The sequence below is a fragment of the Rhea pennata genome, chromosome 6, assembly GCF_028389875.1.
Source record: "Rhea pennata isolate bPtePen1 chromosome 6, bPtePen1.pri, whole genome shotgun sequence".
NCBI classification, from domain to species: Eukaryota; Metazoa; Chordata; class Aves; order Rheiformes; family Rheidae; genus Rhea; species Rhea pennata.
The window spans coordinates 3,871,031-3,896,882 of NC_084668.1; positions in this window are offsets into that span (position 1 = coordinate 3,871,031).

Sequence of the window (25,852 nt, forward strand, 5' to 3'; positions counted from 1 at the left end):
GAATGGAGAGGGCAGGAAAGTGACAGAAGTATTTTGACTAACAATTTTGAGTCCACTTGGAGACATAGGCTGAAGTAAGTTTCTGCCTTGGTACTCTCCAAACTAGCTCTAATAGATCAGATTTTCCTCCTTGTTACTTTACTGGATTTTACTAATGTAATGGAGAAGAGAATTCTGTCAATCTGCCTGTCTTTTGGAAGAGTATATTTAGTTATAACTGCCAGGGTAGGTTGTGATGATCCTTCCGGCTCAGGTAGAACCATGTTGCTTTGACTCTTGTATAGCTAGTTTGCAAGTGTTAATACAGCAACAGAGTGATTCTCTATTGTTCCAGCCTCCTGATAACAACCTTTCTGTCTCATAAATAATAATCAAAAGTGAGTCATCGATGGTTTGCAGCTTTTCAGCTATAAGGTGTCAGTAAGAAAAGTCGGCTTATTGCCTCCAGGGAGTAGATTAAAGGGGTAAACGAGTGTGTTTCTGCTTACTTTCTTGGCTCATTGCTTTATGGATATGTGGGACCTCAAAATATAAATGGTGGTCAAAAAAGAACAAACACATTTATTAGGGCCGTTAGAAAGAGACACTGTTTTGCTATTTGCCAAGGCCCTTCTGAATAGCATGTTTGGCAGCTACCAAATGACATGGCCTGCACAGAGCCGATTTTGACGAAGCCTCTGGGATGTGTTAAAAAGTAAACCAGAGCAAATCACGTACTGGAAAGCATAACTCAATCAAGGAAAAATGTATGATTAAGGGCGACATGGGCAAGGAAAGCTTTGCCAGAGCTCAGGGTAAATATTTGTATCAGTGTGAAGTGAAAGCTTCACATCGCTGATGTCAAGCAGCTGGAATTTTCATTGTTTATAAACTTTTGTTGTTACAGTTGGATTTTGGCAGAAAAGGTAGCAAAGAGAGAGCAGTTTCCCAGCAAGAAAGTTTGAATTTTGATAAGGCAGCTTGAATAACTAGGAATGTAAAGATGCAATACTTCGATGCCTCTTTTAGAAGTAGTATTGCATGTGACCACCGACAGTCTCGTGCTGTTCAGTTGCCTAGCTTGGCTTGAGCTTGCCATGTGTTTGTGAGCAAAAAAGACACATATATGCATGCACACACGCTGTGGAAGACTACTGATCTTCCACTAAGGTGACTAGCAGCCATCTGGTTGGGAGACCTGGATACCTCTTTTAACAAGCACAGCTCTATCTTGCTCAGAGTCCAGAATTCATTTTTCTTTAGTGAATGTTGCCAGGGTGAGTCAAATATTTTAATAAGAGAAAAATATATGACCTACTTGGGGATTGAACCCAATCCTTTGGATTCTGTCCAGGAGGCTCACGAAGATGCACTAAAAGACCTCCTTCTCCCATCCCCTCTACCCCCAACGCCCTTAAACCAGAGCTAGGGACGTGTGCTGTTTTATTTTGAACACTATTTCATTCAGTGACTTGTTCATATTAGAATATTGCAAAGGTTTGAGACCTGCCTGTTTAACCTTCAGTGATTGCTTTCTTGGGGTAAAATTTTGGATTCTAGTCCTTCATAAAAAGTGGAGAGGTGGAGTCTCTCTCTCTCTCTCTCTTTTTTTTTTTTTTTTTTTTTTTTTTTGGGGTTGTCATTCCCTCTATTGGGTGTATCCATGAAGGAGGTGGTGTCCAGAGGAGGAGTCCAGTTAAGAGATGTATTGCTAACTGAGCTGTCCTGCTTCCTGAGCTATGCAAGGGAAGCATGAAGATGTGTGCTCCCAGTGGACGGAGGAGGTGGCTTGTCAATTTGGATGGGATGTTGGCGCTGTCAATGGAAACTTTTAGCGTTGGTGGCTCTTGTTATGCTGCTCACCATCAGGGGCCTGATCCTGGCAGTTTCAGATGGGGCTGGGGTTGAGCTTCATCTGGAGGGGTCCCCGGCACAAGGAAGGGACTGCTGCAAAGGTGTTCTGGGAAAAAAAAAAAGTTAATTAAATTAAAAAAAAAAAGCTTTTGCTGAAGTTCTGGGACTGATGCTTAGATTGCCAAATATGGGGATACTGAGCTGTAAAGGAATGGGCTCTGCTGCGGAGTTGGGTGTGCGCGTGGCTGAAGTGTACATGCTCTGTTACACATATATGCAAGGATGCTTCAATTTTAAGAGCTCTTTCTTCTTGTCAAAGTAAACCAGGGGCTAGCCCTGCCAATGAAAAATGGTGCACGGCAAGAACCTAACAACATTACCCAGCTGCACTAAGAATAGAAATCAAGCCCCTGCTGGTATAATTAAGAAATCTTCACTTCCAGTCCCTGGGCTTTAGAGACCTGGATCACTAACTAATTCCAATTTAGAGAGCTTTTTTGATAAGAGCTTTTGTAAACTAGGAAATAAGCTGAGAATGAAAACTTTTCATTGCAAGTATTTTAGCTATACACACAGTCTGTTCAATGTTATTTAATGTTTGGTCTATCCTGGAGGGAAATCAGATATATCAGCATTGAATTGAAGAAATACAGTGTGCTCATCCTCCTAAGGGCTTTGTAAAAAAGGTGGCATTCATCCACGGTCTCCTATCTTGCATTCGGAGAAAATAGCAATTTCATTCATAAACGTGGGGACCAGATAGGCCATACGGTTGTCTTGCAGAATGACCTCCCGATTGCTCGGAGCTGTGGGTAAGGCAGGGGCAGAAACTCATCCTGGGCGCAGATAGAGGTTTGAGTGAAACTAATATCTTTTTTTTTTTTCTTTTTCCTTTTTTTTTTTTTTTTTTTTTTCCTGCAACATGAGCTCTGTGGTTGATTCTGATCTCATTTGTACTGGTTTTGCAGCTGAGTAGGAGCTGGAGTAGGGCAGTTGCTCTGACTGACACTGATGGGGAGGGGTTGAAGTCACTTGTGTTTCTCTTTCTTCAAATATGTTTAACAAGTAAAAAATACATCTTCTATCTAAATGGAAGCCAGTGTATTAGGAATGGAAATTCTCAGAAGCTTGACTTGCCTCTTTTATACAGGTGATTATTCTTCCTTTTTGTCTTCATTATAGCTCTTCTCTTTACTCATTTCTCTTCCTTTCTTGTGTGTTATATAATATATATAATTTTTATAACTTTTTTTTTTTCTGTCATTCTTCACCAGTCAGGGACTTTTTCTCCTGCCGTTTCTTTGAAATAGCGTGCAAGTTCAGTGCTACTCCTGTGTGATTCAAACCTTGTAACCCACACATTCCTGTAGGTTTAAATACACTGGTGAGATCACCCACCCACTTGTCACTGATTATTATATTCATCATAGTGTAACAGGTCAAATATCTGCCTCGTAAAAGTGTGCATCAAGAAACATCGCAGCAGTGCTGCGCGGGAGATGGAACGGTGCATTCTATTTCTAATGTTGCTGTTGACATCCAAATCACTCAATCTTTTCTATTGGCTTTCTCACCTAAGATGCAAAAATGCTAATACCTACTAACAGTTGAAAGCTATGCGAATTTTGATATATTGGACCATGAGGTGAGATAATACTCATCAAAAATTCTTGCAAAAGACGGAATTTTTGAAAGGCTCGCCTCACATTTCTCGTATGGGGAGTGTATAAGTGTGAGTGGGTTTTTTGTTTGTTTTGTTTTATTTTATTTTTTTCTTGGGCAGGTTCTGGCAACAGTTAAGACCTTTTTAAAAATAAATCAGTAAGTTAACAGTCACTCACCTTGGTGAGGTCTTCCCTCGCCTCACTGAATTCTTCTAACACACCCCCCTTATGTGTCTTTCGGGCATGGCCTGTGACTCCATGGCAAAACCTAAGACTGTCCGAGTCTGTCACCCCCATTGCTTGTATCACTTTTGCGCTGTGTTTGAAAACAACAGTCAAAGAATTAGGATACTGTGGCTTGGTGTTTTGTGCTGTGCAGGGGTTTCGCAGCAGCATACTCCAGCTGATGTAAAGCCTCGTGGTCTGGGATGAAGAGTATCGCTGCTCATGTGTGTCCTTGGAGTGAGTTAGGCTTGCCTCCCTTCTTCCTTCCAAGACTTGGTCTTCCCCTTAAATTCTTCTTCCATCGTGGTAGGAATACAAATTCAGTGATATCCCTAAGAGAAGAGGGTTCTTGCTTCTTAACAGTCCTGGTGCTGCCGTTGTCAAGAGACAGCATGCCAAATAGAGTGCACTGCTTTAGTGTAAGGGGTTTACGTGAGTCTGACCAAGTACAGTTGTACACGGGATGAAAAATAAATAATATGTACTTATTTTCTTCCTTTTAGTTTCTCTATCACTTAAGGAGCAACCAATAAACTTGCACAGCTCCTTACGTAGGCCTCTTATGAGATAGCAGAAGATTAAAGGAGGCGTTGCCCAACAGATCTCTTAATACCTTGGTACTTGGTTTTAGACGTGTATTGTTTGTAGGGTCTCCTAGCTGTCGTAGCTGGTGCGGGGAGGCTGGTCTTACAGCTATGCACCCAACCAAATGACTGTGAGGAACTACACTTGCTTTAAGCAGCTTTTCTCAGAGGACCTTTTTTTCTCTGCAGAAGAGCTGTATCCCAGGTTGTGGTGGTGCATCCATCTCCTGGCTGCTCTAAGAGTGCTCCACCCTCTGGTGTATCCCACACCCATCCTGCCCCTGGATTTCTCCTCTTGAATCTACTTTAAGAGACCGCTATGCGTGGTGATGCCCGTGCTGTGGCTGCTGGCTCTGCAGGGGCTGGAGGGCCAGCACCACCTCAGTGAGGATCCATCATGCAAACCACCCTGCGGGGGGACAGTGTTGGCCAGTGCTGTCCTGGGCCCTGTCCTGGAGCTCTTGCTGCAGCCCGGTGGGGCTGCGAGGCTGATCCAGATTGGTGACCTAGAAATGAAGGTTTCAGAGCCTGTGACCATTTCCCTGGACGTGGAGCCCCCCCATGTGACATGGTTCTCTTCCCTAGAAATACATCTTCTGCAGGCGTGCTATTATATGCCTTCCGTATCAAAGCTTGTGTTACTTTCTGATGCATTTTTGAATAAATGGAAAATAGCTATGATTTTACTTCATACTTTTTTTTTTTTTTTTTTTTTAAGGCTGACTACTGCTTTCAAAAGTTAAAACCTCGAGCATGTTTGAGGGTTGAAGTTTCCTTTATTTCTTATTTATTTTAAGGAAGGGCAAGAATACAGTTTAAACAAACTTTTTTTTTTTTTTTAACTGGCACGATGAAACTACTGCACTGCAATTAAACTGCAATAAAAATGTGAAATGCTGTCAGACGATATGAAGCTGGTGCAAATGAAACCCGGAGATAGAGAGACAAGAGTCATAGAATTAATTCCAGGGGAAAAAGGCGGCTATTTACTTTCAAAATACAGATAGCAAACTAACCTTAGAAGTACTTAGTGCAGAAAGTCTTTACTCACGGTTGCATTTAGGCAAAACTGAAATGCGGATTTTTATTTTTATTTTTTCGAGGGAGCAGTGCGAATGCTAAGGCTCCCTCGGGCTCGCTGGGGCCCAGGGAACGGCGAGGCGGGCGAAGGAGCGGCGGCGGCGGCGTCAGCTCCGCCGCGGGAACTGTAGATGGAGCTCCACTCTGCGATTCCTCGCCGCGCCGCAGAGATTGCTCCTGCCTCCGCGCCGCGATTCCTCCGTCCGTCCGTCTGTCCGCTGCCGCGTCCTGTCTAACGCACACCTCCGTGCAAAGCCCGTCTCCAAGCGCTTAGATACGCCGTTGATATGTGGCCTTCAAGAGGGGTGGTGGGGTGGGGGGAGGAGGAGGAGGGAGCGCAGCCTAGTCCCATGACATCCGTGGGCTTTTGTAGAGCCAAAAAAACCTTCTCGGGAACACCTAATCCTTGGGCTGGCTCCAAGCACCACAACCGCGCTGCACCGCTGACACGGGCCGCTTGGGACCCTTGAGGGCTTTAGGTGTGTCTCTCTGAAGTCAGCCACAGCCAAGCATGAGGCAAATGTGCCCGGACCAAAGAAAATAAATTATGTGGACTCCAATTTTCAGCAGTTATGAAGTATTAAATTACACATCTGAAGAATTCGCTGTGGGATTAACCCTTTTGGACCCGAAGCGGAGTTTTGCCGCGACTCTTCCTCGAGGGCTCGTGCTGCGCGCGCTGCCCGCGTTTCGGAGGCGTGCGGGTCGCTGATCGTGGGGCTGCCGCGCTAATTGAAACGTGTGCCATAATTAACTGCTAACACTAAAAAAGGAGAGAGGGAACAAGCGGCAGAGAGAGATAGACCTGGTACCTGTGTGAAAGGGGGGGGGGGGGATCCGAGGAGGAGATCTGCTGCCCGGCGCCGCAGCGGAGCGAAATAACGCTGTAAAGTTTGAGAATCCCTCTTGGAACCACGAATGCAGCTTCCAGCACTTAATTAGTATGCATCCAGCACGACTGGCATGGCCCCCGTGGCTGCCTCTTCGTGCAGGTTGGGAGACGTGGTCGAGAGCCAACGGAATTCGGCAAAATGCGTTCCTAAAAAGCTCCAGAAAAGGCATCGTCTCTTGGTAAGAGATGCAAAAAGGACATCCTGCCCTGCCTCCCTCAAGTATTTCTGGTTCCCCACAACCATCTGTAGCATCAAGTATCTAGTACATTATGTTGCTGAAACTCAAAGTGTAAACCCCACAGTGGAAAAACAAACCGCTCATTTTTATGTGGATTTTTAAAGGTATTTTCTTAACCGAATGATTGGCCTGTGGAAACTATAATAATAAATAAATAGATAATGATGCAAAAGGAGGCGTATGGATTTATTCACCCACTCTCCTCCTATTGCATTAATTAAAGTTTGGAGTCTCGCAAGCCAATTTGAAACTTCAGTTTTGTAATTGCCCTAGTAAGTTGTCCCTTAGGTAAGCTTGCTGAAGCTGATAAACCCATAGTGCTATCCCCTGATGTATGCTATTTTCCCATAGATGAAATCAGAATATTTGCAATTGTTATATATTTAATATAGGCATGAGTATGGCAGCTGCTCCTGAGGGCAGGATGGGAACTGCAGCATCTTTGTGCCATCTTGGGCTTTCAGCGTGCCAGAATGTGTCATTAGCGTGCTTTGGGGCCTTGTTCACCTCTTTGAAGGGACATATTTGTGTGGGTTAGATCAGAGATGAGTATCTCTTTGGCCTATCCAAGGGTGCCTTTCCAAACTACTTTATTTCTCCTTTCCCTGCCCCAAAGACATAATAGAGTTCAAGTACAAGCTGATTTTCCACCTTTTTATTTTTAGGAAGGTTTTGACTCAAGGACAGGCCTGGTGCTTGAGGGAAGGGGCAGTTCCAAGCACCAGTAGAAGATAAGGCACAAGGGATGTGTAAACAGGGTGGGTTTATATATATATATATATCTTTTGAAAATGCATTTTCAAGTAAAGATGCATTTCTTCTGCAGTAGTATCTCCTGTTGTTTAAAATCTACTGTGGAAGGACAGAGGGAGAATGAATCAGGATATGCATGTGCATGTGTGTGGGGGGTCTTTTTTTAGGTATCACTTTTTTTTATGTTCCTTTTGGTAGCTTGACAGTTTTCCGGCGGTTTCCAAAAACATTCCCAGTATCCTGACTGCTACTTCTCACACTATGTGTTAACAGTGAAAGCTATGATACTGGAGTAACAACGTGCAAAAAGTGAGTCTGTCTCTTCGGTGCACGTGAGCAAATGCTTACCAAGAGTAAATGTCTGGCTTTATGGGTTTATAAGTAGGCTATTAAAAATTCTTAGCTAAAACTTGATAGACAAACTGTCCAAAGGCTGCTGATGAGGACTTTTATAAAATGCATGGGTTTTTATTAATAACTCGTACTCCAGATCTGACTGATCAGCCTGGACCCTGTTCTGGAAGCCTGTTCCACACAAGCAGATCCCACACTAATGTTTTTCCCTTGGCATCAGGAGGCTTTGAGTTGGTATAGGAGATCTCCTGGGCAGAGCCTGATGCCAAATCCACACTCTGGGCAGGACTATGCCAGCCTGTGGTCCCACCATGCTGGCTGTGAACCTCACAGTGCTCTGCTGGCCAGCAGAGACTTGTGTGGGGAACACCACTGGCAGCATCTCTAGTGATGCCACCAGGAAACGTCACTATGATGGCAAGATCCCATTAGAAAGTTCAGAATTAAGGCTAAAAAAGTCTGGACTTGAGTGCAATGGTGGAATTGTGTGAATCTGCATCTTTCTTCTCTTCTTCTTCCAGCTCTCAAGAGTGTGAGCTGAGCCCATATCAGCCCAGATTTTTAGCCTTAACTCTCAATCTTTTTCCTTTAGTGGGTTTAAGTCAGGCTCACACTGTTACTTATGTGTCATTTTTGTGGTTGAATTATTTCTCTTCTTGTGCTCATAAAATTCAGACATCTAAGATGACGTGTGCCTTGAAGTCAGGCCTTTGTTTATACCCCCAAAACCCATCAAATTGGAATTTATCCTTGAAGACTCAGAAATTGCAGGAATTTTGACTTGTTATATTTTATTGCAGCAAGGCAGAAAGCTACATGCTAGCTGGAAGCAATTTGTATAACACTGTTGTAGCCTGTTCTTTTTCTAGGTAGCTGTCAGGTAAGAGAAGTTTGCTTTTTTTGTTGTTTTTTCTCCCCCCTCACCTGCCTCTTCACTGGTATGTGACATCCAGTTGACATCCAAAACGTGACAGCGGAGTAATCATTGCTTTTAGGATCAAACGTAAAGCATTTCTGGCACATATGAAAATCAGGCTTTTTGTCTGCTTAAGAGAAAAGAGGATTTGAAAAGTATGGAGAAGAGCTGTGCAGCAGAGCTTTAGTGCAGATTAGAACAGCAGAGCGTTTTGGCGCATTGGGCTCTGGACCAACCTATAGCTGAGATGAGGGCAGATGAAAAACCTGGATCTAGATTCTGTTCCTTGCATCCCCAATTTGATGATGTTTAGGACTCTGGCTGAGTTCCACAGTTAGGGTAAGCAAGTATTCTCCTGTTCTGGTCATGAAAACCTTGTACATATGAAGGGTACGCACTCCTAGTGTATGCATTTAAGAGGCCCAGATCAGTTTTTCTGAGGCTTTCTTGATCTCCACTTTTGAACCCAATCAAGTACTCTGGTAGGCTTTAGAGTCAAGTGGAAAGTGAGAAAACTGGATTGTAATCAGAGAAACAGCAACAAATGCATAAACTGGGAGGTAAGGGGTAAGGTGTCTCCTGTGACTTATTAGATCCAAAATAGCACTGAGGATATTCTCCCTCTCCCATTCTGGAGCAACCAGATCCAAGTGGTTTCTTTCCTCTGTTCCCTTTGTAAAGTAGCTCTGAGGAAAATTACAGAGAAGCCTCAGCCAGAAAATCCATCTGGTATGAGAAGAAAGGGCCAAAGTACAGCTCTGAGCATTCGGAGGCTGCCTTCTGTCCTGCCTACACTGTCTCCTGCCTCCACTGACTGTCCCCTGAAGGTACCTCTTGTTCCCTTTGACTCTTCACAGCCCGGTCACTACAGCACCTTCACTGTCCTGACCCAAAGTAAATCTGCCTTCAAATCCTGAAGAGTTTAATGCAGCATTTTCTACCATTGAGCGTTTTCTACACGAGGTTGTGTTCTCGCTTCCCTCCCCAAGTTTCTCCCACTCTTGGTGCGTTGCGTGCAGCCCGGGTCCGTGCCTCTACGATAGTCGGGCAGTGAGGAGCCGTGAGGCCTCTCTGTAACCAGTGTGATTATTAACAACAGTGGGGATGAATGGGGAGCAGGACTAGGAGAAACACGGGTTCCCTTCTGCCTGAACGTGGGCATGTTTGGTCAGGGCTGGGGAGAAGATGGATGTGCATGAGGCTGTGCGAAGGTCCAGGGCCCAGAGAAACTCCGCAGCAGGGTTGTTCAGACAGCTGACTTTCAGGTTCATGGATGGTTCAAACGTTTCCCCGAATCTCCCCCAAAAGATTAAATGCTCACTTTGGTTCACAATTTTGAACAAAATTTAGAAGTTGTGGAGGAGGGAGGAGGGAAGTAGTTTTGGGTTGAATTTCATGTTCAAACTGAAAGAAAAGTAGATGCCATGTTTTTCTTGAGAAAAACACAAAGCAACAATTCCAAAGTGAGAAGTTATTTAAAGTGGAGAGATTGTTTTGTACCTCTAAAGCTGAAGAGCTTCCTGCTTTGTAGAATATAATTTTCTGTGTATGTGTATTTATTTAAAGGCAGACAAGTTCACAAAATGTAAATTTTGCAAAGTCTGCTCTTCATGCCCTCCACGCTCCCAGGGGCAAGGTTCGGTATGGCCCATGTCTAGTCTCTGGTTTAAGCTGAAATGTTTGCAGTAGAACAAATGTGGAGGCAGCAGAGCTCATGGGGCTTCCCGGGCCCCCTGGAGAGCTCTAGGGGGAGGGAGCCCGGCTGCCTGGGCAGCGCTGCGTGGGCTGGAGCGCTCCACCAGCATCTGGGCTTTCAGTGAGGCTTGGGTTTGAAAGAAAAGAATTATTTTGGCAAGAAGAAAAAAAGCTGAACTAGAACAAAAATGGTGAAAAGCACAGGAGGGTTGTGGGGGATAGATGGGTGGCTGAGGAAGGAACTCCTCCTTGGGGAAACGAGCTGATATGGATCTGGGGAAAAAAAAAATCCAAAAAACCAACTTCTACAGTAGTTTCCTGGGGTTTTGATAAATATCCCCCACATCTGGGATCGTAGCAACCTAATGTGACAGGTGGAAAAATAAAAATGACCACTGCTCCAGCTCACCCCCTGCAGTGGCAGTCACCTCCTATAATTAAATAGTTACAAAAAGCTTCTTTCAGGCAGTTTCAGGGCAGCAGCAAAAAACGTGCTCAAAGGTAGGATCAGACACAGCTGCAACAACATGTCCCTGAGGGTGTCTAACGCTTGTGGAGTAGAAGTTAAGGGATGTGCCTAGAAATAGTTTAAACCTCTCCCTTTGCCTTTTGGTAATCCAGCTGGGAAGGAGACTATTCTAACTTTTACACGGCCAAAAACGCATCCATAAGTTGCTGTAGGAACACCTGTATGCTTTTTCTTGTATTTTTTTTTCTCCTGTCTCAGTAACCAAAGGTCCTGCGTTGGTGTTACGCCGTAGTTGGTGGTCCGTGTCCCGGGACGGGCCCTGTACTTTGCACTCTGCGCCCGCGGTCCCGCAGGCTGTGCGAGGCGACGGCTCTGGACCGGAGCCTCTACGCTCACCGTCCCAGGGCAATGAAAGACGCCAGCTATGGGGGAGCGTAGCCTGTGGCCGGCGTGCCCAACTCACGTGCTGTCAGTCAGTAGGTGATATCTGTGGGTGGAAGAGGAGCTAGCGCTTGCTGCAGCAGAAGACCCAAAGCGTTGCACATCAGGTGGAAAACTTTCTGAGGATTCACAGAGGTGTTTAATCCTTGGACAGGATGAAACACACATCGCACTTAATTCCTCTGCCTCGCTCCAGCATCTCGCTTCCCGTGTGCAAACACAACTCGGGGTGTAAACCCCGTATTGCTGTCAGGACCTCCTCTCTGCCCTGCAGGTATTTTTAGTGTTGGCTCCAGCACGGCTATTTTTGAGTTAAAACAATACTGAAGCAGCAGCCAGACTCCAGAAACGTGACACATGCCCAACAGCACGCGGAAAATAGCAGCAGCCTCTCCTGCCGGCCCCAGCAGCGTGCCCGGCTCCAGGCTCGGTCGCGCCGAGGTGCGAACGCCGCTCGCTCCGCCTTCGGTGCCAAGCCCGGCTCCTCGCGGTACCTCGCGCGGCGGCTTCTCCCGCAATGCAGAGCCCTAACCCCCTGCAGCGACAGCAGGTCGCACTTGAAACGGTTTCAGCGACGCAGATGACACGGGGAATCAGGCGGCTGACATTTGCAAGGAGATTGAAATGATTCACTCTGCGCTGAGATGCACCAGGCGGGGAGACCCCCACTGCTGTTGCTGTTCGTGCTAATAATTTGTTACTGTCCCAAATACTGTGGAATATCGTTATCCCTGTGGAAGATTGATTATAGTTTGAAAAACATCTCCTTGGCCTTGCTGGTGAGGCTGCAGTGGTGCCCTTGATCCGAAAGCATCTATGTAATCTGGATAATGGTTATTTTGCTCGCTCTGCGCTGTCGGAGAAGTTAGCTGAAGGCGGGTGGTCCTTCTGATGGAGACGCGTGTGCGGCACCGGGCGGGTTCGCGCCAGGGCGGTGTGCTGGCTGGGACGAGCTCCTGGGAGCACCGCTGGCGGCCGCGTCCCCTGCCCGCGGCGCGGGGGCTCTCCGGGCTGGCCTGCCCCTTCGTCGCCCCGCCGCTGCGGGCCTCGTGCCCTGCCTCTGCCTCCCCTCCGGGCCCGAAGCCCCCGGCATGGCAGAGGGGGGTGTCCGCACCCCAGGAGCCTGCTTGACCCTGGCCAGGGCGCTCACCAGCTACACTGATGCCTGGGCTGCCCGGACTGAGAGGACTTTATTGGTTGTGCATTTCTGGATTTTTTTTTTTCCACCAGGATGGGAGGAAGAGATTGTCCCACTCTTTTAAAGGATAGTGGATGAAGTGAAAAGTTTTAGCAGCAAACATGTAGGGTGAAAACAGAAAAATCTTTCTACTCTTTCTAGAAATATCAATACCTTCGCTGTGTGTGTGTGTGTCTCTGTCTCCTCTGAGTTATATTAAATAAGATCAAGCTAATGAACAGTTGATTTTTCTTCCTGGGAGCTGTACATCCCCGTTGCAAGCCTATGGTTCCCCTAGGCCCAAAGAGTGCAGGGAGGATGGTGAAGGTGAGGTTAGCTGTGTGACTGCCACTGTGCAGGAGAGAAGCCGACGCTGCGGAGAGCCGCGTTTTGCTCTGTAAATGCCGCTATCTTTCTTCTCTTCAGAGCTGCAGTGCACGTGATTACAAAATGCGCCCACAATCAATGCACAGCTTATGCCCAAAGAACGTAAATGCTACCAACAAATATGTTTAGAAAGCAAAAGTTAATGTTGCATTCGCTTTGGGAAGTAAATACACATTGCAATCCATGGGTTGCCTTTTCTCGTTCACCTCTGTGCCTTCGCCTGTATTTCTCTGCAGTATTTCCAGAACAATTCTTGTACCCAGCCTGCAACCTAGTGCTTGTTTTGAGAGAGGGCTGGGCACAGGATTGGAGGTGGTTGCACTCTGTCCGAAATTTCATCCAGTGAGTGAAGACACAAGAGAAACAAACCTAAGTGCAGAAGTCTTTTGTTGTATATTATTTTTTTTTCTCTTTGCTTGTTTAATGTAAGGATTTGTTTAATAGATAACTTTAATATCTTTCATTTTAATAGCCGTATGGCTAAAGTTAAATTACATAAGGAAGTGAGAGGTGATGGGTGCCACATACTGTTGTTGCGTGGATGGGCAGCTCTTGCCTTGCGGTCCGCTCCTGTCAAGGAGAAACGCGGGCGTTTCGTACAGCTTCAGCCTGCGGCCGGCGACTCTCGCGGCACAAGCAAGCGCTGCCAGGGCTCTTGCGGGAACGAAGATCGCCCCTGGAATAGCCCTTTTCTCCAAGGGGCAAACCATGCCCCTGCTGTGCCGTATTTAAAAGCAAAGCTTGTACTGCACCAGTTTTTCAAGAACAGATCTCATTTAAAAAAGACAGAGTTTCTTTAAGGTTTCTTTAACCCCATTAACACAGCTGTTAAGAACATAACCACCAGACTGTGTTTATTTTTTGTGGGAATTCTTGGCGATCACTCAAGGGATGCTATTTCCCCCACTTATTTGCTTCTCCTTCCACTAGAGGCAGAAATTCAGCTTTTTCTTTGTCGATTAGGATAGGAAAGCTGCCATCAGCACTTTCTTCCGAGGTCTGTCAGAAGGGTAGCAAAAATAACCAGTGTGTGCTTACTGGCTACTTCATGTTAACAGACGGCCACGTCCTGTGGTCCTTATCACTTAATAGAGTGTTTGTTCCTGAGAGAATGGGCAAATTTGACTTTCCAGCTCCGAGCCTCGAGATGCATCTGGTCGTTGATTCTAGTATGTGCAGTCACTGTCTGACTGTGTCTGCCTCCCTTGCAATGCATTAAGTTGTGCCATAAAATATTGATGCAAACAGTAATGTGACTTTTAATCCCCTCCCCAACCTTTTCCTGGAATTTGGAATATGAGTTCTCCAGGTCTTTAGCTGAATTGTCAGCGCTCCTCACGTGTGTCTCAACTGACTCAAAATCATACAAAAAAAATGTACATCTCTCTGTCTCCCTTAAGAAAAGGATATGCACAGAAAGTAGAATAATGCAACTTTTTAATCAATAAGAATCTTTTTAGCTACTTTTATGTACGTAGAAGTTAGTATTTTAAATCTCTTAATACTTTGCTTTACCTTGATAGTCTCATCTTTCACCTGTTTTGACTCTAGTTACTGTGTAAGCTAGAGTTGGACACAAGAAAATTTATTCGTTTTTCCCCCCCTTGCTTTACCTTTTTAAAGCACTGTGTATTGGGTGCATTATACTACAAAGGTCTTAAAGTTCATCTATCAAAACATTTTTTATGCTTTTTTTAACACAAAAACTGTCTATTTCTGGATTTTGATGGACAATATTGTCTCACTACAAGGAAAGAACCAGATCTAATAATAGTCGCTTATCAAATAAGCACAATAAAAGCACATTGAGCACTCTTGAATTTTAGGCATCTCAGGACAATTATTATTAAAGATGGTCTTAAGTCTGCTCTAATATATGTCACTTGTTTTCTGTTAATTTTCTGACATCAAAGAGGGCAAAACAATCCCACCCTTACAAAATGTGGTGACAAAACTTTTTTTTTTTTATTATTAATAAGCATAAGTTTTGACTATTTATGGGAGGAGAATTGCAAGAGCAATCAGAATTTAATTTCATCTTTATTTCCAGCATTTTAGGTGTTCTTAAGCTAGCTGTCTCGTATTCTAAATATTAGATTTGTCTTTTACTCAGAAAAGAAGCGAGGCTGTGAAAAAGAGGGATTGAGCCCCACGACACTGAATTTCAGTGTTTGTAATCAGGTGTTGAGAATGCGTTTCTTCTCCCCCCTGCGCGCTGCTGTCTTCATTAGTAAGTATGGATTTAGGACTGCTGTGGAAGGTTAGGCTAAATTGTCTATTGCAGTTCAGCAGCTTGAACAACCTTAGGAAATGCAAGCCTTTTAACCTTAGTACAGCAGTGATATGACTTAACGGTGCTGTTACTGCCCGTGCCAGTGTGTTATTTTAACGCGATAAGTCGCACGTAGGCCGTCGCTCCCCGCGGGGACGATGGCTCGCAGTGGCGCAGCCCAGTGGGCAATCTTGAGAGAAACTGTCTGAGACCTTAAAAAGGGCCAATCAAATAATTTGTTCCATCCCTGCAGGTCAGGAGAAGGACGAAGTCGCTGCTGTTTACAGCTGATCGTTTCATATTAAATACAATTATTTTAAGCATGCGGGCAGGTTTTCCATGCTGTTGGGTGTGGTTGGGCCACGCATTCTCCCTCAGCAGCGTTAGAGGTTGGGCACACAAACTCTGTGGAATACGGAAATTTTGCACCTGAGGGTTATAGGCGGAAAGCGCCTTGCACCGTGTTAGTGATTTTGTGTTAAGGGATCCTACGCGTACCTCCGTTCTCGTGCTGCTCTGTTCTCCTCCCGGTGTTTCCCTTGCCGATTACCCCCGGCTGCTTTGTGCACCGATCCTGGTGGCGTTGCGATGGCTCGCCTTTTATGTCCACGCGGTTCTGGCGTTCCCTTACCATATGGTCATCCTGATGTTACCGTTTGCCTCAATCATTCTTTTTGTAGCTGCTTGAACATCTTAATTGATCTCATGAGCTATGTTAAAGATTTACAGCAGACGTCAGCGTAATTCGTTTCACGAGCACGTAACGGTGCCTTTCTGTCTGATTGGACCTCCACACCTCTCTCGCATAAAAACGTACACACAACACGGTCTTTTGTCTCTGTGGTAAAATAATGGTCTTGAAGGATATTAGAAACTTCTTACACCTCTACCATGACCAAGAGGCCAAGCTGTGGACTCCCATTTGCTGCTAATATGATGTTCTCCATCCTCTCTTAAAATAATACCTTGAATTCAAGAACTCTTCCCTTTTTCCCTTGTAAAGGGGATGGTAAAACTTTTCAGAGTAGAACATAAAACCATGCATATTGATAATATTGTTAAGCTGAAATGCATATATCAGAATGGTAGTGGTGCCAGGAGCGGCTTTTGGCCGGGCCTGTGTTTCTTAGTATATGCGATAGAGGCATGTGCAGTTAATGATGTTGGCAAAAGGAACGTGGTAGGAAGAGCACACAAAATAGGAGGTTTGATGGTTTCTGCAAAACTCTGTGCCCATCTTTTCATGCAGAAAATGAGTAAACTATTGCTCTGCATGCGATCAGAGCATAGCATAGCACTTTGATGGAGTTTGTCAGAGAGTGCTCAGAAGATGCTGTATATTAGAAGATAAATTTGGTCCAAAAGAAAAGAAAATATATCTAAGGGTAGATGGGAAGTATCCTTGATGCTATTAGAGGGTTTTTTTGTGTGTAGCTGAGAGCCACATTTGTCTCATTAAGACTTTTTTTCTTTATGTTTGAATATCCAACTATGGCATAATCAATGAAAATCTCCTTTGGACAGAGGTGCTTTTCTCAGGATTTTAATATTAACTGTAGCCTATAGGAACTCCTTTCTCACCTGTGCGACTGCCCTCTTGAGCAAAAACTGTCCTCAGCTGCCTTGATGGGAAGGGTGAGTGCAGTGCGTAGACCTGCCCCGCGTCTGCTGGGGTGCTGCGTGCGATGCCCTCCTCGTCCGATCAGCTCAAGGGCGGCAAGAGAGTCCTCTCTGTGTTCAGGGGAAAGGACGGATGCGCTGATGTGCTGACCTGCCTGTTCCTTTCCTCATCTCCTCCCTTGGCTTTTGCTCTCTTGTTGCTCCAGCTAGAGATTTTCTATATCCCCCTCCTCATGGTACAAAGGGGATATTGGCTGCTCTTAATACTAATTGACTTCTGCTGCTGCTGACTCATACCTCTGAGTGCGATTACTGCCATGTATCTAGCCTGGAAAGACACTAGTAAGCAGACACATATGCTTAATGCAGCCAAAGGGCTGCTTAGAGGTGACAACCATGTGGTCAAGGTTTTCCCTGTCCTCCAGCGTACCTAAAGGTGATGGTTATCTAACAGTAGCTAATCTGTGTTATCTGAAGTGGACTGAATCATTTCTATTCAGATCAGAGGCTTGAAAACACTTGGGTCCCTGGATGAGTCTTTCCACAGTCCGGTGCTGCAACTCTGTCATATCTTTAGTAGAATAATACTCTATTTATCAAACGTATTATAAATAAAGTTAAACTCAATTCTGACTTCAGCGAATTCTAATTAATCTTCCTAGTGTTTTTGAATACCTTGTAAAGACTATACAAAGTATCAGTGTCATCCTTTCCCTGCTCCCCAGCTCCCTTCTCCTTCTGGAATGATTTGAGCCTTTGATCTCAGACCTACCCATGGGATGGTCACAGCTCGTGAAAAAGATTGGAAGGAACTTGATCTCTTTTCTTATTTTGGGGAGTACAGAGTGGTCTAGCCCTCATTTTTGTGATATACTTTGAGATTCTGCTCCATTCTGAAAAGCTTCTATTCTTAGATGTTTGAGTTCAGCAAAGAGAATGGAATTATTGGGCCAATTGGAAGTCCGGTCAGAACAGACCTTTCTTGACTCTAAGAAAGCCAAGATGTTACCTCTGACTTTTGGATCCTGCTCTTCCTCATCTCCCCAGAACTTACGTGCTGTAGCCTAAAAACTTTGCACAGTGTGTCGCCCTTTTTCAGCGACACAAACAATGCACGTGTTTCCTGTGTAGTTACATAGGAAAAGGGACCAGTCTAACCCTAATAAATCAAAGGAAATTGTGTCGTGGGTGAACAAAGTTGTTTTATGTGGTCTTCTCTCCTGCTTGGAAGATACTGGAGGAAAAACCTTCCTGGGTTTTGTGTCAAAATAAAGTATAAAAGGTAAGTATGTAAAAAGAAAACAAACCTAACTTCAAGAATGTCAATAAAATCACAGCAGAATCAACACACTAAATTTACGTGTTCACCTTGGCAATAAACTGTGATTGTGTATTGCCTGTCACGTTAGCCTCATCCATGCAAACTGCACGGGAGACTGGCAGCTTGGAAACAGAGTGAACCTTAGCACCAGGCCTGTGTTTGTACATAGCACTGAAACAGCTGGTTTGGATTTAAAAAATTCTATTTTTATTAGAACACTGACTCTTGTTTATCGTTATTGATTTTATTGGGTTATTATTGACTGACTGCACCCCATGGGCCTGTTAGTGAAGTGCTAGTAAAGCATTAAAGGAAGACTTAGGCTTTTCAGTGCTTTGTACTTACAACACTTGCTTTTATCAGTGATTTTTAGCTGGCTGCCTAACTACAAACAGGGGTAGTTTCACCCACCAGAGATTGCAAAGGGGACGAGACAGGAAAGAAGTTGGTTTTGTTCTTCTGTAAGTTGGAAAATGCAACATTCTAAGGGTTGTTTATTTTGCTGGACCAATTTTGAGTCTCGGAGAAACTGTGTGCATCTTTCTCATATACCTAAGACTTAGAATTCTAATGTTAGAAATTGAGCAAACTCCCCAGTCTTGCTCATTAAAAAAAAAAAAAAAAAAAAAAAAAAAAAGAAAAAAGAAAAAAAGAAAAAGAAAAAGAAAAGGCAATTATTTTGTGCTAGTTTACATTTCCAGGTGGAAAGAAAAAATTGTTTTCTTGTTTGAATGAAGCAAATTATACCTGATGGTCAGCTAAAGTTGAAATAAGAGTTGGGTAAACTCTCCAACTGGTTGTCCATTAGCTCCTGTAGGTACTTTGGGAGGTTTTAGGTATGGTTGCTTGCTCTCTCTTCCTAGGTGATCTGTCTTTCCCTGGCACTGTACTCTCTTGATGGTCCAGATCATGCTTTGTCTTTCCATTTGGTAGATTTTTCTCTTTCCTGCTCTGCAGAAATACAGACATCTAATTTTTCTTTATATTTTAGTTAGGTGTTGTGGGTTGGCCTTAATGAATTCTGTGATCTCCATTCATCAGTCAGGGATTGGTGTAAGTGGCCCTAAACAAGCACAGTCAAAGTATTGTTGCTTTTTGATGATTTAAAAATCAATAGGAATGACCAACAAAATTATGGAAAATAGACTATGAATGTGAAGGACAGCTGACCAAGCTGTAAGAATTTCAAGTTTTTTTTTTCCCTTTTCCTGTTAGATGAGAAAGACAGGAAGGGGAGTTGAAGATCAGCGTGGAGGCCAGAAGAAATGGAGCAGGTAGGACAGGAGCTATAGGAAGTGGCAGGAGTGTCTTGGCAGCGGGGCGAGATGCATACCCGTAGTCCATACTGAAGAAAGATGAATTTAAATAAAACCCTTGTGCTTCCAAAACTACAAGCAGATGAACAGAGGGATGGGAATGGCTGAGACCTCTTTCCTATTAATGGTAGCAATCTGCTGCTTCTGACCACTGGGAAGATCTGTTGGGGAATAACAGCAGTGGGAGGAAAATGAGAGACTGCTGATGCTATGTAAGAGCAAAAAAGTCACCGTATATTAGTTATGAAAGTAGTGTTTTCTCTGTCAAACCTATTGCTGTGAGTAATGACGGCTTCCCCCTGCAAGCTATCACTGCTAAAGTAAAAACAGTGACGAAGAGATGCCTCTGCAATGTAATGCCCATCCAAAACTGGGCGATAACGGGCAAACTTCATTCTGCCCGTGAACAATGCATCCTTGGAGGGATTGTAAGAAAATAACTTTTGGTGTTAGATAGCCGGAAGGGCACAGGCACGTGAACCATAGCGCTGGTCAGATGTCCGTCAGTTTTAAAGCTGCAGCGTAAGCAAGCTGACTGCATTGCCTCTCTCTACGGGCAGGTAAATAACTCGCAAAGCGGGTGTTTATGCGCCTTTATTGTGAGGCCTGAAGGCCGAACAATAAAGATCAGAACAGCAAACTGGTGCTGAGAATCATTTAGGTGTCTGAATTATATGCAGCAGAAAAACATGCATTATAACTGCAGATCAAAAGTAAGTTTGTTTTAGGAAGTGATCTTAGTGCAGGTTCAGTTCTCGAAGGGCGTCGTCTCCCGCTTGCAGCCAATCTAGCGTGTGAATGCATCGTTAAATGCAGGAAGTATACTGGTAACTTGGTTCAGATATGAAGACCATTTTATTTTAAAAGCAGTCTAATTTTGTCTTTAAATTTCATGATGGATGCAGTAGATAGCAGCCAGGCATCAATAGTTACTATTTAATTTGCTGGTACAATCAAACAGCTAAACACTCTTACAGTCGACTGTGCCCACAATTTTGTGCTTGACTGCAGGTGCAAAATCGCGGATGCAAAATTAGAGCACGACTTGATGATCATTTAAAAATTTGGTCCGTTACCGTTTGAAAGCCTTTAACTTCTATCTATCATGTAGAATATCATATTTTGATTTGTTGCAGAATTGGAGTTGTTCACTAAAATTCACTCTCAGAAACAAATAATCTACCTGCAAACGGATGGCATGTTTATGCTCTAAGACTGAATGACAAAGTTATATTACTTTAAACTATTTTTACGTTTTTTTGACAACTGTCTACCTTCCCTAAAAACCAGCAAATCAACTGATGTCTCACTTATGTCAGATGAGATGATGGGTTCATACTATTTAAAGCACTTTTATTTGTTTTTTTTTTTTCTTTAATACATTGTATGTGTAGTATGAAAAGAAATCAGATAGTGGAAATGCACATGAAGTAAGTCATCTTAATAATAGCCATCCTTGGTAGTTGTGAATATGAGCATTATGTGAATGGGATGTTATGGTTTCTATGTGACAAAATACCTGTTACTCTCTTAACAAGTCTTTTGATGATGAGATTAGATACAGTATCTAAACCTGTACTTGGTTCAGTAGCAGAAGTATTACACAGAGGTCATTGGCTTGTATGCAATATTAAACCCTTAAATTTCCAACAAAGTATACAAAAATAACTTATTTGTATTAGGCCAAATTCAGCAAATCCATACTCATGTGCTAGCCAAACAATACAACTCAGTGACTACTCCCTAATAATAATAATAAGCACTGCAGTTTTGCTGTAGATGAATGTCAAATAATCTGACTAACCACAGATTAAGAAGTCCAGTGTAATTTGGAGCAGCTAATTAATTATTTCTGGATAATAATGTGCAAAATTTCCATTTCACTAGCCCATTTCAGTAGCATACTGAGACCAATCATTTTATGATCTAAGATTCATACTATATTTTTGATAACTATAAAAATGTAAAATATATTTTTTCCAGCGAGTAATTTTTTAAAAAATTTCATTACTGAAGTGTGCTAGGATCATACAACAGGGTGAGGATTTCATCTTATCTGATTCTCTGTTCATTCTTATGCTGTTCATACACCTTTCTTTATGCTAAGAGACATCACATGCTTGCGTTGATAAAAGATGGACCAGAGATAGTTGATGTAGTTAATGCCTCTGTGTCGTACTGAAGAATTACAGTGCACGTGGGGTGATGTATGGCAGCATTTGCTTTGAGATTGCACAAGACTGAGTTTAAAATAAAAAGAGAGAGGAAAGATGGAGTTTGTATGTTTAGTTTACATTTCATCTCTTTGCATCGTATTTTCTAATATAACGGTTTTCTTTTCTGAATTTGAGGTCATATTTTTATAAAAAGGGGGCAAAACACCTCAGTCTCCGCTGCTGCTCTCCCCATCCCAATATGCCCTGGGGGCAGGGGACAGACTACCAAAAGAAAAACCTAAACTTGTTGCTGTAAGGAGTCTCAGAAATCTGGTGAAGAGTGAAAACCTGTTTCCTTGGCTATGGCCAGCGAAATTAAGTGTTCGCAAGAGCCTTGTGCGAATGCATTGGGTAGACGGTAGCATGCTGTGTAACTCTTCTGTTATTTATCGCCCAAGAAATCATTTTGACTTCCACTGCAGCCTCCTGAGGTTTGGTTCTTAAGGAATACCAGCATTTCCCTTGCACAGTCCATCTATCAGTGTTATCAGGTTATGAATAAAAGCATTTTGGCCCTGTAGAAGTAAACGGCCACTCCTATGGAACTTCTTTAGGACCAGGACCTCCTTCCAATGTCAAGGCTACTGCTAAGAAACTAATCTCCTGTGCCCATTCCTGATATTCATCAGCTCCAGCATTTTCCCCTATTACTCTCATTTTTCTGCAGATGCCCTTCTGAAGGTAGCCAGTGTGATGGTCCTGGAGCTCAAATGTAGCTCTTGGGAGTTGCCACTGGTCTGTCTGTCATCTGTCTGTCTGTCTCTCTCTCTCTTTTTTTTTCTTTTTCTTTTTTTCCTCCCTAGTCCTTTCGTTACCTCCACCAGATCTGTTGAAGTTTTCAGTGGGTGCTATAATACCTCCTTTTGAAATTGCCACTCTTCACTTACAAATTCCTTTGCAGCTTTTTAGCTTGTGTGGTTGTTTTCCTTTACTTTCTTCTTTTCCTTGTACCTGTTTCTTTTTCCTCCTCTTACCGCGCATGCCCTCTGCTCATCTTCCCAACTCCTTTTCCAGTGCTCTCTCCTATTTCCCCCTGCCTTGCTCAGGCAGAATAATTCTTCTTCCTCACATTATTTTTCTAGTCGCTCCTCTCAAGCCCTTGCCAGTTTTAACAGTCCGTGATTTCGAATGGAAAAATCTGTCGCCAGAGCCCCTCCTCCAGAACATTAATGGCCACTCCAGCAAGCCTGCCCTGCCCTCCGTCATCTAATTTCAGGCACTGAGGGGGCAGACAAAACAGATGGTTGGCACAGGCGGGGATGATTCACTGCTTGAAATCATGGCGCAACGCTTCTGAAATTGGTGAGAGAGAAGGAGGCCTGACATTTGACAGAGCTGTGCAAAACCTGCAGGATCCAGACAAAGTTCAGCCTAATCACTTGGCTGTTATTTTCCAGATGTCCTGATCATATGATTATAATTGTAAAGATTATATTGACAATATACCATTTCCCAACATTTGTAACATAATGACTGTATCACAGGATGTTCGGGTCAGATTGATGCTGTGAATTACTAGTGTGCTGCCATTTATTTCATCCTTGGGTTTTCAGCGTCTTTTCTTTTTTCTCTCTCTCTCTCTTTTGAGTTGATTCATTCATCTGCTTTCCTGTTATCGAAGGCTGTATGTTTTCATTTACGTGATCAATCAATCTGTTTGAGCACTTACTTTCAGGCTGATTTTTTTTTTCATAAATTGGGCTAAAGTGACAATCTCTTAAACATAAAAATAAAGAGGAAATGGATAAATAAGGATGGAAAATTGCAGGGAGTCAGCTCTGTGGCATGTATCTCATGGAGTTGCCTAGATTACTGTGAGCATGGCAATATATGCATATAAAGATGGTAAGGTGCCAATGCAATTATGGCAGGTATAAGACTGTGCAGATTATTTGGATCATGGTCACAATTTTCAAAAGTGTGTGAGTATCCATGGCATCTAAGTCTCATTGACCTTTCGTAAAAGCCTGCAGCACTCGGCTGCTTGCCCTGTCCAGTTTAGGCGCAACTTCTCCCTCGACACAGCCTTCAGCTGCAGCGTGAGCTGAGCACGTTGAAGCAGAGGAGCAGCTTTCACGTGAACCTCTGAATCGCTGAAGGGATAGCGCTCTTCAGCACCATGGTGGTGACATCTTCAACCACCATAAAAACCAGACTCCTAACTGCGTAAGTTGAAAAAATTCTTTAGGAATTAGAATAAGTGGATGAATTTTAGACGTGCATTTAATAATTTGGATGCTCTTGAGGAAATGCCAAATCTTTGCACACCCCTGTTGATAATGAAAACGTACTGCAAGTTTAATCATCAGGCTTAGCGAGTGAAGTTGCTTATGAGTTGTTTGTCTTGTTAATCCTCATGAATTTCAGGGATAGCTTTCCAGAAGTTCTTAGCTTTTTGCACTCTTGATAATTAGGCCTTTGTTCTATCGTTTGCTTTATCGTACTAAACCTGATGCTAAAGAAGGACAGCTAAGGCAGAAGAGCTTGGTTCACAAAGCTTCTGGAGGCAGTTTTCAAATATCTGAGAAACTCCTTCTGGGTTTTATGAGTGAAGGTAAACCCTGGATGAAATGACTTATCTGTGATATAAAATGCTAGCTTTCCTGAACTTAAAGAATTGACTAAAAGTCTAGATTGTGTTCTTATTTTTTCAGCTCAAAGCCTGTTTCTATTATTTCAAGTAGAATTAACACCTAGAGATCTCCAAACATGAGAGAGAGATTTCCCAAGGGGTTCAGATATTTTGGTCTTCTTGAGACAGCAAATAGGCCTGAAAACCTATTGAGCTGGAAAGTAAGTTTTAAAGAAAAGCTAAGACTAGAGGCAGAGACTGTGAACATCTCCAAACGGTGAAAGGCAGCAATGTGGAAAACAAATAAACCTGACTATTAAGCTCTTGAGCTGAGGGTTTCTTCTGTGAAGTGAAGGAAGAGATGTCAAAGCCTTCCTTGTCTTCATGGACCTGCAGGACCTTTTCTTCCATATGATAATAGATATTAGTCAGGAAAAAAGTGGAAGATGAGAGAGACCATGCCTACGGGAATAACCATGGACGCCAAATGCTCATTACCGTCCATGAGAGTAGCAGGTGCCCACTAAATTTAAAAAAACTGACGTAATTTTACTTCAGTGCTTAAATATGTAGTTAAGAGACTGAGTCCATGTTGTCGATTTAGAAAATGCTGTCCTTAGGGTCTTTTGAAGAGTTATGAAAATTTGTGGAAGTGACTTTTACTCAACAAAAAACTGAGAAGAAATTCAGTGACCCCGACATAGCTAGGATGATTGATTTAAAAACAAAAATGTTGATGCAAGTAAAATAGACTTTTTTTAAATCTGTTTTCCAGCTGAGAACCTGGCTAATCTAGGTGTGTAAGATCTTGCTGTGGCAGTGGAAATCTAGTCAATATAGTCAGTGGAGCCGAGAAAACGTTTCAAATTGTCCCAAAGCAGATACCCGCATTAGGCCGTCTGAATTGCTTTCCCCATTGCACAAGCTCCATTGACCGCATCTCTCCAACCGTCAGGGCAGTGCAAAGCATCGAAGGAGTGGGCAGACGCAAACGTGAGCACCTTCGTCTGGAGCTGCCTTCCAGCCTGTCTGGCTCAATGCTGGAAGTCTTCAGTTCTCCCTGGGTAACATCCTGGCCCATTGGCAGCTTCGGGAATTCACTTCCATGGGGCCACAAATACAAGCTCCAGGGCAGGGACCAACTTCAGCACCTTCTCAGAAACTGTTTTTTATTTTATTTTATTTTTTATTATTCATTTAATTCTTTTTGGCTTTTAAATGTCTTTGGAATGAAAGCAATTGATGTTGTAGAGTTGTAATAACAAACCCCCAAATTCCTCATTATTATAGTGTAATTGATGGAAAAGACTGAGAAGTAAAAAGGAAAATATTGACTTTCATTCATGTAAATTTTATTTAGTGATGCTGATCCAAAATCACCAAAATAACTGATGCTACTTAAATATACATACATATGTGTATGTATATGTATGTGTGCACGGGTACATAACTTGTGTAGGGTCCTTTTTTAAAGTACAGGCTTCTTGGTCTCTTACAAATGAGCAGGCTCACTGTTTATGGAAAAGCTGCAGGCATGCATGTGTCTGTCCTTTCCCACCAATCTAAAACTTCAAAGGCCAGATAGGACTTTACATGAAACATAACTTAGTGATTTTATCTCACAGTAGATTCTGGGAACCTCTCCTATCTGATGCTACTGAATATGATCTGTGACAGGAGTTTTCCTATTCCCAGGTTTTGCTTTTCTGAATATGATTCTGAATAAACACTCACAATTTCTGTGTCACTGCAAAAGCATAGGAAAGGAAGGTAAATTGCTAGTTTGGGTGAGAGAGACTGATACAATTGCATCTGGCAACACTTAG